The following is a 19719-nucleotide window of genomic DNA, read 5'->3' as shown; positions in this document are numbered from 1 at the left end:
CTTGTTCTGAGGGTAGTTGGTGATCAATGACTCAAATTAAACCTCAGAAAAGGTTTTCTTCCTCCCTGACTCTTTGTAGGTTTCTCAGCTTATTTCCTCCCCGGATGGTTGTATAAGTCGGATGATGGCTATGTTAGCGCTCTAGAAAAAAAGTGAATTCACAGAAGATTTAAGGTGTGAGTGAGCCCTTGGATGGACAAAGGGTGGGAGATGAAGGGTGGGAGGGACCAACACCCAAACCCCAGCCATTATTCTTTCCAAGCAGCCATCCAATGCCTCTCCATCCAACACCCCTTTTCTCTTCTTACTGCTCCAGCCTTCCTGGGTTAATAAGGACTATTCCTGCACCCCAGCTTTCCTGCCCAGCTCAGATGGTTTCAGCTTCTAAATCAGGTTATCTCTCCAGTCTGCATTCCCAGTAACTGAATTATCTTTGCATGAGTACACAGAGGTCTGGGCAGGGAGGAGGGGCTGTCTGGACGGAGACCTGTCTTTCTGGCTGCTCCCCAAGCTAGGTCTTAGCAGCCTCCTAAATGATGCCTGGGTCCCCTCCTCTCTCCCCCCAGTACAGCCTTTCAGTCCTGGGGGAGAGAGGGCAAAGAGGTCTTCAAGGATGCCGCCCACGGCCTGGCTGGGCGGAGAGCCAGTGGACCAGAGAGGTCAGCTCTGTTCTTGGCAGGAAATAAAGGGCCAGCATGGAAATGCCACCCAGGCTGGGATCGAGATCTGTGGAGTGGCAGCCCTGAGTGGGTGAGGTGAAGGGGAGCAAAGGGTGACCTAGGCTCCCTCCCTGGTAGTCTCCGTCCCCCGGACCTGCAGTGCTCAGCCAGGCCAGGGAAACCTGCTCTTTGTCAGTGACTGTCAACCTTCCATTAACGTCTGCACCACTTTGGGAGGGGGCAGTGTTGAAAAGACTGTTTCCTAAACCCAAGAGTTGGGAGTCATCGTAGGGTTTTTTTGTTTTTGTCTTTTTAACATCTTTATTGAAGTATAATTGCTTTACAATGGTGTGTTAGTTTCTGCTTTATAACAAAGTGAATCAGTTCTACATATACATATGTTCCCATATCTCTTCCTTCTTGTGAGAACTGCCCTCCCTCCCACCCTCCCTATCCCACCCCTCTAGGTGGTCACAAAGCACTGAGCTGTTTAAAGACCTAAATGTAAGGCCAGAAACTATCAAACTCTTAGAGGAAAACATAGGCAGAACACTCTATGACATAAATCACAGCAAGATCCTTTTTGACCCACCTCCTAGAGAAATGGAAATAAAAACAAAAATAAACAAATGGGACCTAATGAAACTTCAAAGCTTTTGCACAGCAAAGGAAACCATAAACAAGACCAAAAGACAACCCTCAGAATGGGAGAAAATATTTGCAAATGAAGCAACTGACAAAGGATTAATCTCCAAAATTTACAAGCAGCTCATGCAGCTAAAAACAAACAACCCAATCCAAAAATGGACAGAACTAAATAGACATTTCTCCAAAGAAGATATACAGATTGCCAACAAACACATGAAAGAATGCTCAACATCATTAATCATTAGAGAAATGCAAATCAAAACTACAATGAGATATCATCTCACACCAGTCAGAATGGTCATCATCAAAAAATCTACAAACAATACATGCTGGAGAGGGTGTGGAGAAAAGGGAACACTCTTGCACCACTGGTGGGAATGTGAATTGGTACAGCCACTATGGAGAACAGTATGGAGGTTCCTTAAAAAACTACAAATAGAACTACCATATGACCCAGCAATCCCACTACTGGGCATATATCCTGAGAAAACCATAGTTCAAAAAGAGTCATGTACCAAAATGTTCATTGCAGCTCTATTCACAATAGCTAGGAGATGGAAGCAACCTAAGTGTCCATCATCGGATGAATGGATAAAGAAGATGTGGCACATATATACAATGGAATATTACTCAGCCATAAAAAGAAACGAAATTGAATTATTTGTAGTGAGGTGGATGGGCTTAGAGTCGCAGGTTTTGGGTGAGACCTAAGGACCAGTCTTTTAACAAGACATCCAGGAAGGAGGAAAATGTGAGGAATGCGGATCTAGGGATTCAGACAAGAAGGCTAACTAGGTCATTGGAGTTCTTCTTTTACAGACCAGGGTGGGGTCAAATTACACTTCCTCAGCCTTGAAAACAGCTTTGGTGTCAATATGGTCCTTGGACCATTGCATTCCTCTCTCCCCCAGGCACCCACTAAAATCACTAGGGGTGTTTGCTGAAATGCAGATTATTGGTTCCTAATATGGATGTACTAAATCAGATTCTCTGTGGGTGGGGCCTGGAATATGCATTTATAATAAATATCCCAATGATAATAATAATAGCCTAGGTTCATATAGCACTTACTCTGTACCAGGTTCTTTAAGATTAAAGAATAGTAACTCATTTAATCTGCACAATAGTTTTTGAGGTAGATTGTATTATTATTCCATTTAGCAGATGATGAAACTGAGGCCCAGACAGGTTATTTAACCTGCCAAGGACATATAATTACCTAGTGATTGATCCAGGATTCAGACCTGAGTTGGTAGCTGCTAAAGCTGGGTTCTAACCATCAGACCACACAGCCCCACTGCTTTGCACGGCGGCTAAAGCTGGAAACTCCTCCCATCAGTCATGGCGCTAGCTTATGATCAGCTCTGCAGCAGAGGGAGGAACTTGAACAAGAGCTGGCGACTTGGTCACTGAGGGTACAGACCAGCAAGGGACTTCAAGGTCTGGGAAGAGTCAGGAGGCCAGGGTGTCAACATGCCAGGCAAGTTTGGGCAAGGCTCTTCTCCTCTTGAGCCCTTGGTTCCAGCCATCTGTCAAGCGGACGCTGAGCTGAATGACTTCTCATTTCTTCCTGGCTCTAACATTTGAAAAATATGTGCATTTCCTTTCTCTGAGCAGCTGAGGCAGGTTCCTGAAAGGGTGTGTGTGTATGTGTGTGTGTGTGTGTGTGTGTGTGTGTGTGTGTGTGTGTGTGTGTAAGGGCAGTTATATGTAGGGGCAATGTCCCCAGTCTAAGACTGGCTGGGCATTAGGGTCTGACCGCCATGAGTCTGGGTGTATCCTAGGCCAAGCCAGTGCAGATGGGTTGTGACTTATCGGGGCAGAATTTGCACTGGCACTGGGGCTGTTTCTGTCTTGACTATTCTGTATTGTCCTGAAACAATGCACTTGGGGTCACCCGAGGAGAGAATGAGAGAACGAGAGGTTGGGAAAGCTGTTGGAGTGAAATGGAAAGAGCTTCAGGGAAATAGAGGCCCAGAAGTGGGCACCAGCTGTGGCTGACTGTGCAGTCTCCTTGCCTGCTTACGAGCCAGTTCCACTGGGCCAGGCATCCTTCCGTAGTCGAACTCACTTCTGTGAACAAGGCTAGGCCACTGAGGACGCCACAAGAATGCTCCACCTGGGACAAGCCAGCCCCTCATTGATCCTGCCTTGTCCTGTGTAGTCTCAGCTATACTGTAGCATGTAAAATAGTGATTAACATTGGGTCCTTCTTTGACACTACAGCTTGTTCTGCAATCCTTTAGCCCAAAAGGGAATGGCTGGCAGGGAGCCCATCCATGGGGCCTTGCTGACAACTCCACCCACGCAGCTTTCAGTGGTGCCCTGGTGAACAGAAGCTGTAGCAAGAGGCTATGGTGTGTGCATGTGTGTCAGGAGTGGGTGGGCAGCTCCCAGCGTTCGGTGAGAGGCCACTGGTTCTGCGGTCACCTCTGCAGCAAGAGATCATCCTCTAGACCCAGCTCCTGCCTTAAAGCACAGGACACCCAACTCTCCCAAGCTGCACAGGGGTCATCGGGGGACTAAGGCTCTCTCTCCCACTGCTCTGCAGGGTTTCAGGATACATTCAGCTGGGACAGGGCCAGTGGCTGGGCAAGAGCTCCAGTGCAGTTAGGGGCTGGGCATTGATCAAGCAACCACTTCACAGGGTTGGTTTCCTTTTGAACCAGGATTTCATCTTAGTTTGGGCTGCTATAACAAAGTACCAAAATACCATTGTTATAAAACAATGGAAATTTATTTCTCACAGTTCCTGAGGCTGGATGTCTGGGATCAGGGTGCCAGCATGGCTGAGTTCTGGTGAGAGTTCTCTTCTGGGTTCTCATCACTGCTGCCTTCTCCTTGTGTCCTCACAAGGTGGAAAGAGGGCAAAAGAGCCCTCTGGGGTCCCTTTCATAATGGCACTAATCCTTTCCTGAGGACTCCATCCTCATGACCTAAGCACCTCACAAAGGCCTCACTTCCTAATATCATCGCACGGGGGTTTAATCTTCAACATGTGAATTTTGGGGGGTCATTGCACGTCTCTTGGGTTATGAGGAGAAACCACTGGCCCTGTGGTCATCTGTGCAATTGGCATTAGCCATGGAGCAAGGATGTGGGTTGGGAGCTGGGGAGGATTTCCGAGGCCAAGAGAATGCAGAGGTGAGCTGAGAGGGAGATGTCCCAGGGAACCAGCCCAGGCTCCTGCTGACGGAGCAGTGATCATTCTGTAGTCTCCAGAACATTCGGTCCCCAGGGCAGCCTCTCTGTCTACATCATTTCAAGCAGGACCAGGACTCAGAGCTGTGATGACTTCTTCAGATTTCAAGCCTGTTGCTTCAGAGGAAGGGGAGGGGCACCTAATAGAGCAGACTTCTCCACTGGAGACGGGTCTATGCTCAGGGCATAGGTGCTTGGACGGTTCAGCGATTCTTCCTCCATGAAGCTCTTCTTGACTCCCCCGGTCCGACCAGAGCGGACCTTCCCTGACACTCTGCTCTTGCCCTGCACTATCCCAGTGCAGCGTGATAGCTGTAAGTTCATCTTCACGGGAGTTCCCCAGGGCAGAGCCCCGCCTGTTCACTCCTTATTCACTGTCGTGTTCATGGTGCGGCTCAGATTCCGAGTTCTGTTAAAGATTGTGGAATGGATGGTGGGAAGGTCATCAGCAGCTCTCTGCTTAGGCCTCCAAGAAGACCCTTTCTTGGTGATTCACCCTTTCTCCCAGGCCCTGTGGGAAGGAGGGGGTCTGCCCTAAGCTCAGAGAACAACTCCTTGCAAAGGAAGAAGAGGATGGTTGCACGCTCAGCAGTTCTGGAAGGGCACTTGGGGCTGACAGCTGCCTGGTTGACTCATGAAAGCGGCACCCGTGATGGGTGAGGTCTTTAGCAGCCCAGCGCTCCACCCAGGATTGGAAGACGAATCACGTGCTCCCTCTTTACCTTCCTCCCAGGCCCCTGAATGGAGCCCCGTCTGCTTTCCTGCAGCCGCCCCATGCAGGCAGAGATGAAGCTGCTGTCTGGCAGCAGAGATCTTCTTCGCCATGAGGCAGGTAGAGAAACAGCTTGCTTCCCAAGGAGAAAGTGGAGCTTTGTAGGCACACAAGGGTAAATACTGAGCGTAGTATGCTGCTAATTAGCTGCACAAAGGCCATTAGCATTAATGAGATCTGTCTCTGTGACCGATTCCCTCTTCACAGAGCAGGCAGCATCACTGCTTCCTGGCGCGATGTTCTGCTTCTGCTGCGAGTCTGTGTGACACTTTCCTCTTGAATAAAAGACAGCTAGAATCACAAAGAAGCCCTTTCTCTTTGAACCTTGCTTTGGAACAAAAGCAGAAACTTCAGGTTAAAGATACACTTAAAAGATTGAAAATGTTTCCCATTCTCAGCCCTAATCATATCCCCTCCTCCTGACTTTGGAGTACTAGGCTAGAAAGTCAGGGTAGAAAAGAGGGATGATCATCACCAAGGTTTTGTTTTGTTTTGTTTTCTTTGAGCACTTAATATGTACCAAGCAAGAGCCGTACATGACCTAATTTAAGTCTCACAATAACCACATGAGGTAGATTCTATGATGATCCTCATTTTGCAAATGAGGCAGTGAGGCTCAGAGCTGATAAGGGATAAGTAACTTGCTCACATTTCCACAGTTAAAAAATGGAAGAGCCAGAATGATTCAGCCATGCCGGAATCCAGAGCTCATGATCTTGACCACAACACTGAACTGTCTTGAAAAGGATCCTGGGAAGGACTGTACTGAACAGTCTTGCCTCTTTCGAAGTAGGGGAGGAGAATTAAATAAACCAAAGTACTTGGTTATTGTTTATTACTACAGTTATTTATTTACAGTTTATTTAATGTCTATTATGGTCTTGGTGTGGGGGATGTAATATGTCATCCTTGTTCCCATGGAGACTATCATTAAGTGGTAATACAATGGGGACATGACTATAATAAGAGGTAGCATGATCAATGGCTAGATAGGTACTGTGTATTACAAGGGTACGAATTAGGGCCCTTAATTGTATATGTGAGGGCATGGGAAAGGTGAAGCCATATTTTAATCTGTTCTTTCCAATGTTATTGAGATATAATTGACAAGTAATATCGTGTAAGTTTAAGGTGTACAACACGTTGACTTGATACACTTACATATTATAAAATGGGTAGCAGCATAGCATTAGCTATCGCCTCCATCCCATCACACAAGTACCAATTTTTTGTGTGTGATGAGACATTTACAATCTCTCTTAGCAACTTTTAAGTATATAATACAGTATTATTAGCTATAACCACCATGCTGTACATTAGATCCCCAGAACTTGTTGATCTTACAATTGGAAGTTTATACCCTTTGACTAATATCTCCCCATTTCTCCCATTCCCCAGCCCCAGGTTACTACCAAACTACTATTTCTATGATTTCAGCTTTCTTTAGATTCCACATGTAAGTGATTACATATAGTATTTATCTGTCTCTGTCTGACTTCTTTCACTTAGCATAATGCCCTTGTTTCATCCAAGTTGTCTCAAATGGCAGCATTTCCTTTCTCATGGCTGAATAATATCCCATGTGTTCTCTCTCTCTCTCTTTGATATCTGAAGCTTATCTATATCTATCTATATATATATATAAAATCTTCTTTATCCATTCATCTTTATTCATTTATCTGTTGTCGGAAACAGACACTTAAGTTGTTTTTATTTCTCGGCCTTTGTGAATAATGCTGCAATGAACATGAACATGGAGGTGCAGATATCACTTTGAGATCCTGTTTTCATTTCCTTCCGATAGATATCCAGAAGTGGAATTTCTGGATCAAAGGTAGTTCTATTCTTAATCTTTTGAGGGACTTCCACACTATTTTTCATAGTGTCTGCACCAATTTACATTCCCACCAATAGTGCACAAGCATTCTCTCTTCTCCACATCCTTGTTAGCACTTATCTCTTGTCTTTTTGATAATAGCCATTCTAACACGTGTGAGGTGATATCTCATGGTGGTTTTGATTTGCATTTCCCTAATAATTAGCAATGTTGAGCACCTTTTCATGTACCTGTTGGCCATTTGTATGTCTTCTTTGGAAAAATGTCTATTCAGGCCCTTTGCCCATTTTTATGTTGGGTTATTTGGTTTTTTGCTAATGAGTTGTATGAGTTCTTTATATATTTTGGATATTACCCCTTACTGAGTATGGGGTTTGCAAATATTTTCTCTCATAGGTTGCCTCTTCATTTAAAAAATTTTTTCCCTTGATGTGAAGATTTTTAGTAGTCCTGTTTATTTATTTTTGCTTTTGTTGCTTCTTTTAATCTTTTTGAATCTCTTTTTAAAAACATCTTTAACATTTGGAGACGTGAACTGTAGTGGATAGAGAAGGCTTCCTGGAAGAGGTTCTAGAGCTGAGCTTCAAAGAGTCTGTGTTAGACAAAAATAGCAGAGGAAGGACATTGCTGGTCAAGGTGTCACTTGGAGCACTGACATGGAGGTAAGGTACAGCAGAGTGTGTGAAGGGAGAACTATAAGTGTACTTGTGTTTGTAGAGCGTGAAATTTGTAGCAGGTCGTAGTGAGGAATGAAGCTGGAAGTGGGGTCGAAGGTAGATCACAGAGGGCCCCGTAGGCAAGACAATTGAGTTTGGAATTTATCCTCAGCAAATGGGAGCCACTGTAGGACTTTCAAGCACAGTAATGTCATGGAAGATGAGACTGGCAAGGGCAAGAATGGTAGCTGATGGTTCGATGGTAGCTAGATGCTATTTTAGTAACTTAGGCAAGAATGGTGGTGGCCTGAATGTGAACTATAGTAATAGGGATGGTGACTGGATATAAATTTGATAAACATCTAGCAGGTTGAATTGGCAAGTCTCAGTGGTTGACTAAATGCAAGGGGCTTGATGGAGAGAGAGGAGTCAGAGATAGTGCTCAAATTTCTGCCTTAGGTAAAGAGTTGCTATTCTCTGAAACAGGAAACACAGAAGGCTTGGGGATGGGGCATGGTTCAGGTTGGGCTAGGTTGAGTGTGGTATGACTGTGGAGTATCTAGATGGAGATGTCTAATAGTCAGATGTGAGGTAGAGAGTCTAAGGGAGCCACGTGGAACATCCTGAGCTTGATACCAGCTGTGATCCTGAGGATGTCTGGGTTCACCCAAGGTGGATACTGGTGAGAGGGAGAGCTGATGTGTAGCACCTGAACACCACCCCACCTTCCCAACATTCTTGTCCAACTACGTCTCCAGAAAAGAATCAAGTTCCTGTGCGCTGTGCCTGGGCTCCTCACTCTCATCCTCCCTGAGCCACATCTTTGCAGTTCTTCTATATCCAAGTCTAGACCTTTGGGATTACACTGGGAAGATCCACTGGCAGCAGGATTAACTCTAGAATTCCTTCCTGTATCCCATGGCTTGGAAATGACAAGGAATTGCTGAATCTGGTAATGACGTTGGTGGGCTGCCTACTGTCCTATCATCTCTACCCTCCCCAAGCGTCTCAGCTCTTTCCCACTCTGCCCAGTTCTCTTCTTGTTGGCTCTTTCCCACTCTGCCCAGTTCTCTTCTTGTTGGCTCTTTCCCACTCTGCCCAGTTCTCTTCTTGTTGGCTCTTTCCCACTCTGCCCAGTTCTCTTCTTGTTGGGTCCATGTTGCAGGGGAGGTAGAGTCCTACATGGGTTGCTTATCCCATAGGGAGTCCAGCTGGTTAAAGAGGGTTAGGCACAGCCTGTCCTATGCATTGGAATGGACTCTGATGGTTCTTTCCTGTTTCTAGCACTAGCCCTTTTCTCCCATCCCACCTAATACCATCGATCTGGTCAAGAGTAGCCAGCGTTCCCCATTGTGGCTGTCCCTGAACAAGACAGAGTTTCATGAAATTACATTTCATCAAAACTTACCTGTTCCTTTTTTTCCTTTTCTTATATCACTTCTCTCTGCTTTCTAGACAGCTCTCCAATGTGACAAAATCCTCATGTTTATATCTGGGCCCAGCAGCAGCAGGCCAAGTAGGAAGAGAACAGCAGAAGGGTTGCTGAGAGGTACAAGGAAGCAGTGCCAGGAATTAAGTCTAAAGGTCAGCTAAGGCTACAAACAGAGAGATGAATAGCAGGGTTAATAGTTGGGAGAATCAAGAGCAGGGCGGACCAGAATTAAATAGAAAATGTGTGGTGATGAACTGAGACCAACCCCTACCTACTTCTATCAGGAAAGAGATTTGAGGGTCGGAAGGAGTCTAATAGGAGCTGGTATCTGCCATCCCAGATGGCTCAGGCCCAGCCACTCACAGCTAATGTGATGGCTTTTACAATGTAAACCAGGCTCAGAAAGGAGTCAAAAGCTGCTTAGCTCAGTAATTCAAGGGTAATTTTTCTGCAAAGAGCAAGGTCAAAGACACATTAAAGGGAAGGCTCTGCTTTTCTTAGGTGAGGTCAGACTGAGGGGAAAAATGGCACTCATGTTAGTGTTTTTGCTTCGAAGATGACTAGTAGGGAACAGCAGACTGAAATTAGAGCATTCACTCCTTCCATTCCTCTTGAAACTAGAGAAAAACCTTTATTAGCATTCTATTAAACTAAAGGCTCTGAGTTAGCAAGACACAAGGGGAAAAGGAGGAGCAGACATCCTCCTACAGTGGGGCAGGGGTGGTTTTCAGAGAGAAGGGTATGGGATACAGATTAGAGAGTTTGAATGAGGAGATGCAAGGGATCATCTAAGTGGGACAGACTTCTGAAGGACTAGGCCTCCTTTCCTTGGGTGACAAAGAAGAATAAGCAAGATAGGAAGAGTCATAAACTAGTATCCTTCCTACATCGTGATAGGCTGAGAGATCTACCTGAGTTTTAAGCAAAAAAATTGAGAATATAACAACTGTACCCCAGTATCTGTTATATCTGGAAAGACTGGTAAGGCAGGAAGTATGTAGGGAAATGACAAGGCTTCTTTCTGCATTGCACAACTCCAGGGGGTACCATACACACAGAATTCACTGTGAATGATTCCTTCTAGAGTTTGGTGACCCACGGCAGCCTTGAGTAAGGGAGAGCACTTACTTCCTGTTCAGCTTGTGGGTGCGGTGGGCACCCGTTGGTATTGTCTGCAGCAATGTTTTTCCTTCCTTTGATAAAGAGTGCTGATTTGGGGCGGGGAGGTCTCTCCCTCCTTCCACTCCACCCTTCTGACTCCTGATTCCGTGAAGTTTCATGAGACTGTCCATCAGGGGCTCAAGCTAGCCAAATCTCTCCTTAGAATCTGAACCATTAGTAGAAATACACTAGATCAGAAATTGTTGGAGCTGATATATTTTTTATGGCAACAACCTGAGAAGATTGTTTATTACTTCTGTGGCCACTGCCAACCCTTTGTGATACTTACAAAAGGCACACAGCAAAGGGAGTTGAGGCATCTTTGAGCAAAGAAAAAGTCACTCTTTATCCAGGCAGACAAAACCCTGTACAGAGAGACAAGTCTTGATGATCAGAGAGCAGGTGAAATCCACTCTAATTTGCCCACTCAGTTGGGTGCCCTGATTACTTTCATCCACATGTATCCATGGAGTGGTCCTGTTTTCTGTCCTTCCTGAAGCCAAGTTGCTCTGAGTTTCTGTGTATTCTGTAACTACCCTACACCCTTCAACTTAAGTTAGCCAGAGGAGGTTTCTGTTGCTTGCAGTCAAAGTACACGAAAAGATGCATGGGTGGAAAACGGCAGAGACAGGGTTGGGGGCACCCCAGCTCCCACTGTGAATTACTTAGCTGCGGCAGCACTGGGTATTAGCAGTATTAAAGATATTTATGAAATACCAGTGGCAAAGACAATAATAGAGACATAGAAGATTATAAAAGTCAATTATCTAATTTTTTCTCATAGATTAACACATACCTCTTCAAGGCAGAAGAGGAGGGATCCTGACAACTTCTGGGTGACACATGGCCTCTGTACCAAGTGAGAGGACAGGTGAGGGAGGGGATGTAAAGGCACTGTGCCAGGTGGTTCATGTCAGCCCAGATGATCTGAAATCTCCTAAGATACCTTCTTGCTCTAGACTATAAGATTATTTATTTCCATCGTGAGATAGTCAGTTCCAATGGATCAATGAGTTTCCTGTTCTCCCATGACATATTTGTACTATATCAGGACATTTTGTGAGCTCAATCTGCATTAATTCAGGAAAGTTTTTTCTTTTGTACACATTCCTCTGCTTTTAACACCCCTTCTTTCTTTTCTATCTCCCTTTCCCCTTGACACTCAATGTAGCAGGAAGGACTGCGTGCAGTATGTAGCTTTGGAAATGATCAAATCTAGATCTGAATACCAATTTGCAGTTTACTAGCTGTATGACCCTAGGAAAAGGATGTATCCTTCTAAGTACTATGTTTTCATTTGTAAAGGCACACGATATGTGCAGTGGATACTTGTTGTCTTTGCCACCTCATGTCTGTTCCTCTTTCTTCTGCAACAGGAACCCAATATTCTCTAGAGAATCCCCTCCACTGACATACAGGCCTGGTATTTTGCAAGGGTAAGGGGCACAGATGTCATACTCTTTCTCTCCAGAGATGCACAAGTGATCCGGGCTCGTCCTGTTAGTAATGGGCATTGTTGTGGAATCTAAAAAAAATGGATACAAATGAAATTATTTACAAAACAGAAATAGACTCACTGAAATAGAAAGTAAACTTATGGTTACCAAAGGGGAAATGGGGGTGGAATAAATTAGGAGTGTGGGATTAACATATACACACTACTATATATAAAATATATAAACAACAAAGACCTACTGTATAGCACAGGGAACTATATTCAATACCTTGTAATAACCTATAATGAAAAATAATCTGAAAAAGAAGATATATATATACACATATATACCTATATACATGCATGTATATACATATATACATATGTATACATACATATATACACATAGATATATGTACATATGTACACACACACACACACACATATATATATGGCTGAATCACTTTGTTGTACACCTCAAACTGGCACAACGTTGTAAATCAACTATACTTCAGTGAAAAATAAATAAATAAATAAAAGTTGGGCATTGTGTCTCCCAATACTGTGATTGGTTCATGGGTGATCACGTGACCAAATGTACGCCAATAAATATGAGGCCCAGGACATGAATTTAAACGATTGAGAAAGAGAGATTTTAATTTCCTCTAGGCTTAAGTCTGGAGCTGCTGGGAGCTACCAAATAGACGCACGCTGTTTCAGAGTGATTCCCAACAGGAGAAATCAGAGCTGAGAGAGGAAGAGAAACTAAGTCCTGAGGACATAATTTTAGCTGTTTAATCTAGAAGGGCCTGACACCTAAAAGCCCTGGATTTGGATTTTTTAGTTACTTAAATCAGTATACCTCCCCCACCCTTTTTTTTGTTGTTGTTAGGCTGTTAGAGTTATATTTTCAGATACTTGCACCTGAAAGAGTTATGATACCATTTATTCTGAAACGTTTTGATAAGGATTAGAATTTAAAAATGAACAATGTCTGGATATCATGACATAGTGGCGTGGATTATTTTCATTGTTCTTATTGTTGCTGGTATTTTCACAGGTGCTCCAGGGTCCTCACCTCCTCCTTGTCCCCTCAACCAAACTGTCTGGAGAGATTCTATGGACAGGCATTTCTAGTGCTGGGACAGCACTGGCGCGGAGGAGACTGGAGGCTCCTGTGCCCTTCTGCTATCACAGGGCTGACCTCCATATGGCAGGGAGCAGAGTTCAGAAGCTGCTGCCTTGAAGTTTCTCTCTAGAGACCACAAGCCTAAGAGACCACCAGAAGTCTGCCTCATATCCCTCCAGCCATTCCCCTTACCACATGCTGGACTGGGTAGCTGGGATTCTGGGATTGTGGGACTGGGGTGGGGGTGGAATTGAACTTTAAATAAGCAACATGCTAAGTCCATTTCTTTGGAGGAGGACTGAGGCAGCAGGAATCCAAAGGGAGAATGGGAGGGGGAGGGGTGTCTCTTAGAGGTGTCACAGAGCATGCTGGGTCTCCTGGCTGAGCAGGGCTGGCTCTGCCCACAACCTTTAATGACTATTTGATCCGCTCATTAGCAAGTATGAAACGTGGGGAGTCCAAAAAGGAAGAAGCAAAACAAAACAAAAGTCTGCAATGAATAAACTAACAGATGGTGACTCAGTTCAACGTGCATCCAATCCACCCCACTACCAAGGACTTTGTTTGCCTAACAGTGGAGGCTGGAGATGGAGAAGGGTCCCTGCTGCAGAGGCTGATGGGAGGACCCCAGATCCCCTCCCCCACCCTGCCCCTATCTCTGTATGGGGACCAGATAGGTATTCTTGTTTTAAAGCTCCTTTCCCTTGGGTTGATCCTGAATTCATTCTCTGATCCAGAGAGCGAGGTCCTTGGGGGAAATGAGGCTGACATTGCGGGGAGGGGAGGGACTGTGGGGTGCAGCAGCAGAGGGGGATGAAAAGCCATGTGGAAGCTGAGGCACAAGGTCAGGGTGACGCTTCCCCCTCCCATATACACACGCAGAATGAATCAGAACACAAGGTAGCTGGGGAGCTGGTACTCAGATAAAGTTCTGCCTGATTCCAAAGCCTTCATCCTTTCCACTACATTTCTTGCTTCCAAAGCCTGGACCACTGCCCCCGCCAGCCTTGCTCCGTCACTGACTAGCTGTTTTGATTATCATCAGTTGATTCGAATCTCTGAGCATTGAGATTCCTCATTTGATAAATGGGAACAAGAGCCAATGGACCTGCCACTGTCGCTGTGAAACACATACCAGTGTGTGAATGGGGAAGTTTTATGTAATCCTTGCAGTCTGTCCAGATTCTCATTAGTGGCCATCACTCTTAGGGTCCAGGGTGTCACTGGTCTCCTCCCTGCTAGGGAGCCGACAGCTGGGCTATGTGTACAAAGAACAACCATCAAATGGGAAAAGAAGAACCACTCGATGAAACAGCATGTTTGTGCCAAACGTTGGCCAAGACTGACTGGAGACCATGGCTCAGGCCAAATCTTGAAACTGACTCCCGGGACACAGATCACACGTGCCCTGACCTACAGGGAGAGAGAGAAAGACACTAGACAGACCTCCATGTGTACTCGTCTGACCAGCCACAGGGCGTGGGATGGAGGCCTGCCTCTGACTCCCAGATGCAGAAAGAAACAGGGAGAACCAGAGGGGTCAAGCCTGGTTCTAGAAAGATCCAGGTGTGTACATAGGAGAAAAAACTTCCAATACTCTCTTACGTTCTGTTGCTCGCCTGGTAATAAAGCTGACATAAGACAGGCTAACAGGAGAAAAGCACACAAATCTTACTTCATATTTTTATAGCATATGGGAGCCTTCAGAGGAAAAATGAAGACCTGAAGAAGTGGTTAGGACTGAGAGTTTACATACCTTTTTAACAGTGGATGATACGGCTTCCCTGGTGGCGCAGTGGTTGAGAGTCTGCTTGCCGATGCAGGGGACACAGGTTCGTGCCCCGGTCCAGGAAGATCCCACATGCCACGGAGTGGCTGGGCCCATGAGCCATGGCCGCTGAACCTGTACCTCAGGAACCTGTGCTCCACAACGGAAGAGGCCACAACAGTGAGAGGCCTGCGTAGCGCAAAAAATCAAACAAACAAAAACAATGAATGATAAATGTTGGAGAAGTGGCTAGATGCAGAGATACTGAGAGTCAGAAACCTCAGCTCAGCCTGAACTAAGACTCAGGTGCTATTGGAAGGATCTGTGGGAACAACTCATATCCTCCTTCGCAGGGAATGAGCAGGACAGGGAAGACATGGGGGAGACAGGCAGGCCTGGAAGTCAGGTCCACCTGTCAAACGACCGATAAATCAGCGGTGCTCAAATGGGAAGGCTGCCCTGTTGGACAACTCCTTTTGTCATTTCTTTTCAGTGGAAAGAAAATGAATGTTGATTCTGTTCTTGCCTCTATGCTGTGCCCCTCAAATGAGTATGATTGCGTTTCCTCAGTTTAGTGGGTAACGTTCAGGTGTTTGAGGGCAATTGCATCTTCGCAGAACTCAGTCTTTGAACTGCAAGCCTGGTGAGGTGAGGGTGAGAGTCTCCTGGGGTCTTTGCAGGTGAGCAGAGAGGAACTTCAGGCCTCAGATGATGTTGGACTAGTCTCTTGCATTCTGGAAGGGCAGGCTTAGAACCCGAGTCTTCTGAGAACTGGCTCAAAATTAGGTTTGCCAAGATGCTAAAGAATGGTTCCCACGGATCCTTGGAAAAGGTGAACCATTTTGTCAAGGAAGTGGGGACTCCTGGGCAGGATCTCTCAACTTTTTAGTGAACTATTCCTAGTGGAGAATGAAAAAGTATGCTTAGAGTCCTGGGATGTAGTCTGAAGCTGCCTGCTTCGGGCACAAAATTATTTTTAACCCTGTGGAGCATTGTAAAAATTCTTGAGAATTTTGCATTCTTCCTGATATCATATATCTGTTTTAATATAAAAATAATGTTCTGAATCAGTGATCATCCATTAAAGCTGATAGGAGAGGAAAATACAGCATATTTATGCTATGGCTTAAAGGCTTGGTGCCCTATTCCCTGGGGTATGTTATTTTGAGAGCCACAGCCCTTGCACAATATATTCAGGTACATGGGCCCCGTGATTCTAAGCTTTGTGGAGGTCACTACTGTAGTGTACTTGCTTCATGCCTGGGTCACCCTCTCACTGGGGATGAGAAAGGAGTGTGTGTATTCCCACATCTCAGACCTCTCTGAATTCTGGAAAGTTGTCCCCTTGGGGACACCAGAGGCATTTGGTACCCCACCTCCAGGTAAGGATATCCCTCTTTCAACCTGTGAAGTAATAGGATATATATTGATATCTGCTCCAGGTTCCTGGCACAGAGCTCCTTTTGAAAGCCCTTGTAATTTCCTAAGTGATAAGAACACCAGGAACATCTCCTGTTCTTATATTTGTCTTTGACCCCGACCCTGACACAGCGCTCCCGAACAGTTTCCGAGATGATGGGCGTGTCTTCTGTTCCAATGAAGTGACTGTGTGTGTGTATGGAGGGATGGCTCCTGGATGAGGGCTCCTCACCAGGAAGACCAAGCCATGATTAGAAACTTGGCATTTTCAGGCCTGGCCCCTGTTCTCTCGAGAAGGGAGAAGGGCTAAAAATGGAGTTAATGATCAATCATGCCTAAGTGATGAAGCCTCCATAAAATCCCTAAAGTACAGCGATTCGTGGCAGGGAGGGGGAGCTTCTGGGTTGGTGAACACTTGGAGGTATTGGGAGAATGGTACACCTTGAGAAGCCCCACCCTCCTCCCTGCACACCTTGCCCTGTGTATCTCTTCCATCTGGATGTTCATCACGACCTCTATTGTATCTTTTATAGGAAACTGGTAAACATAAGTAAGCAGTTTTCCTGAGTTCTGTGTGCGGCTCTAACAGATTCATCAAGCCTGAGGAGGGGGGCAGAGCCTTGATCTATAGCCGGTCAATCAGAAGCACAGGTGAAAACCTGAAACTATGATTAGCATCTGAAGTGGGGGGGTGGTGGGGGAGGACGGGAGTCTTATAGGACTGAGTCCTTAACCTGTGGAATCTGATGTTGTCTCCTGGTAGGTAGTGTCAGAATTGAGTTGAATGGTAGAACACCCAGCTGGTGTCACAGAGGAGAGAAGATTGTAAATTGCTTCTTATGGGGAAAACCCTCCACATGGCTGCTGACCAGAAGTGTCAGAAGTGAAGTGTTCTGTGTGAGTAGTAAAGGGGACTCCCAGGGAAGAAACACGTAGTAGGGAAAAATCGTGTTTTTCCCTGCATAGGAAGGAAAAGGCTGAGTTTTTTCCATTACACAACCCATACAGACAGGGTCACACGCACTGAGAGGGCTCCGAGATGGACTCCGAGGCAAGTTCACAGTGGATTTTAGTGATGTGGCCACTTCTCTGATAAGCCATGAAGGCTGTATGTGCAGCAGTAACCAGTAGTGAGGGGCAGGTGACAGAGGAAGCAGAACACGGGATTCATGAAAATGTATTATCTTTTGTTTCTAAAATCATCCCCCTTTGTGTTATCTAAATGGACATTTATTATGGGTTTCCATAGTTACAAGTAGAAAAGGTAGGGAGAGAAAGGAGTGGAGTGTAATTAAAATGCTGAGTTTAATATCAAAAGTTACATCTGGATGTTCTCCACCCCACCCCCTGCCCACTGCTACCCTCGCCCAATTCCCACACACATTTGGGGAGACAGCCTAAAGGGCTAGGATAAGAGTAAAGAAAAAACGAGGTTAAGGGCTTCCCTGGTGGCACAGTGGTTGAGGGTCCGCCTGCCGACGTAGGGGACACAGGTTTGTGCCCCGGTCCAGGAGGATCCCACATGCCGTGGAGTGGCTGGGCCTGTGAGCCATGGTCGCTGAGCCTGCACGTCCAGAGCCTGTGCTCCACAACGGGAGAGGCTGCAACAGTGAGAGGCCCGCGTACCGAAAAAAAAAAAAAAAAGAGGTTAACTTTGAGGCCACAATCCCTTCTGCCCGCAGGCTACTAAAAATGCCCCAGTTGTTTGTTCAAACTATGCTCTGCAACCCTGTGCCAGTAAAATGGCTGGGTCTGCATCCTCCTGAGGACCTGCTGTCCAGGAGGAAGTGGGGTGAAGGTGTCCCCTATATATATGTTGTATGAGTCTGAGCCATGCCTGCTGAAAGATCCAGGGAGGAAGACCCAAGCCCCTTGAACTTGGGAGGACGGCCTGTCCAGCCATCACGCAGCAGATTCTTAGGGTATACTTGCTTGGTCAGGTTGTCGTCACTGGGAGTAATTTCCACTTTCCCTGTCATCTCTGGTCCTGCCTGGCTGGCTGGGAATGCAACGCCTGTGCACTGCTCTTGGGCAGACAGCATTTAATTGCTGTCGCACAGGGCTGGGGAGTCTGGCATAATGAGGTATAGATCTGTTTGGCCTGCACTGCAGGTAACCACGGGTACAGCAGGGATTCTGGTTGGAGGTAGCCTGGTCGCTTGGAGAGTAACCCTGCCCTAAAGCCCTGAAAACAATCACAGTGCTGTGGGAGGCCCTCGTTCTCCTCTTCAGGCTCTGACAGTACATCTTTTTCAAGTACGATGGGCAGTGTGGCTGGCTGAGAAGAATGCGGAATTTGGTTTCACAGGGCCCAGGTATAATTCACAGAGAGGCAAGTGGTGGGCTGTACCTCACAGGATTGTGGAGAGGAATAATTGCACACATCTGGGACGTTTGTGGCTGTGTCCAGGTAGTGCCAGGTCAAGGAACATCGCCTGCGGGAAGGGTTAAGGAAACGCACTCAAGGTCCAGGTGTTTTCCATTCTTTCCCATGCACCTGTTTCCTCCAGATCCTGACCTAATCACTGTGTCCCCTGGAGATCTGATCCTGTGTAGCTGAGGAGAACGTGGACCCCTCCTCTGTGAAACTCTCTGTACCTCTCTCCCCAGAGAGAATTAGGGGTTCCTCCACCTCCAGCATCCAGGATTTCCTTCTATTTCACTTTCATCACACTGATTGCAATTACTTGCTTACTCATCTCTTCCCAGCAAAAGGCTGAGCTCCACAAGGGCAGAGCCTGTGTTGTACCGAGTAACTGAAAAGAATAGGAAATCGATGAATGTTTGGTAAATGAAGGAATGAGCGAGGCTGAAAAGAACCTGATGGCTCATCTTTGGCTTTTTGGACACTTGGCTCCCCCAACATTTTCACAGCTTTTCCTCCGTAAGGAGGAATGTGAATCTGACAAGTCAGTACATGCTGAGCAATAGAAAACTCATTGGCACTATCATAATGATTCTTATATTTCTGTAGAGTTCTTTACATTTTCAAATCACTCTCACGTTCGTGATTTCATTTGATCCCTAACAACAGCTCAGCAGAAAAAGACAAAACGAAGCTGAGATTCAAGAAGCAGCCAAGGGACTTGTCTAAGACCATGAAGGTAGATGGTGATGGAGCCAGAACTAGAATTCTAACTTTGTGGTTTCTGTCCGAATGCTCTTGAGGGGAATATGTGGTGTTATTTACCAAACATACCTTTAAGAGGCTGTGTGTGTCGGGGGGTGACCCACCAGGTGTGCAGGGCAGCCACTCAGCCATTTTTCATGAATATCTTCTGCATGATTACCTGGGCCACGCACTGGTATAAGTGCTGAGAATATGGAGAAGAATATGACACAGTCTTGACTTCAGGGAGCTTAGCGTCTAGTAGGGGAGGCAGATACATAAGTTGAACTTGAAGGATTGGAGATCTCAGTGAGGTCTACCAACAGGGTGGTAGGGGAGAAGAAGGGGAAAGAAAATTAGTCTATTGGAATTTGCATTTCCAAAGGTGGAAGAGTTATTTGAAGAGAGGATTTAGAGTGTGGCCATAGGAGGGTTGGCTGAAGCTAATGTGGATGAATGCTGTTGGAGGTGATGATGTCAAGGAATTTCACAG

Source organism: Neophocaena asiaeorientalis, unplaced genomic scaffold (genome assembly GCF_003031525.2).
Source record: "Neophocaena asiaeorientalis asiaeorientalis breed wild unplaced genomic scaffold, Neophocaena_asiaeorientalis_V1.1 scaffold21, whole genome shotgun sequence".
Taxonomy (NCBI): Eukaryota; Metazoa; Chordata; class Mammalia; order Artiodactyla; family Phocoenidae; genus Neophocaena; species Neophocaena asiaeorientalis.
The sequence above is the reverse complement of the archived record's forward strand: the minus strand, read 5'-3'. Positions refer to the sequence as shown.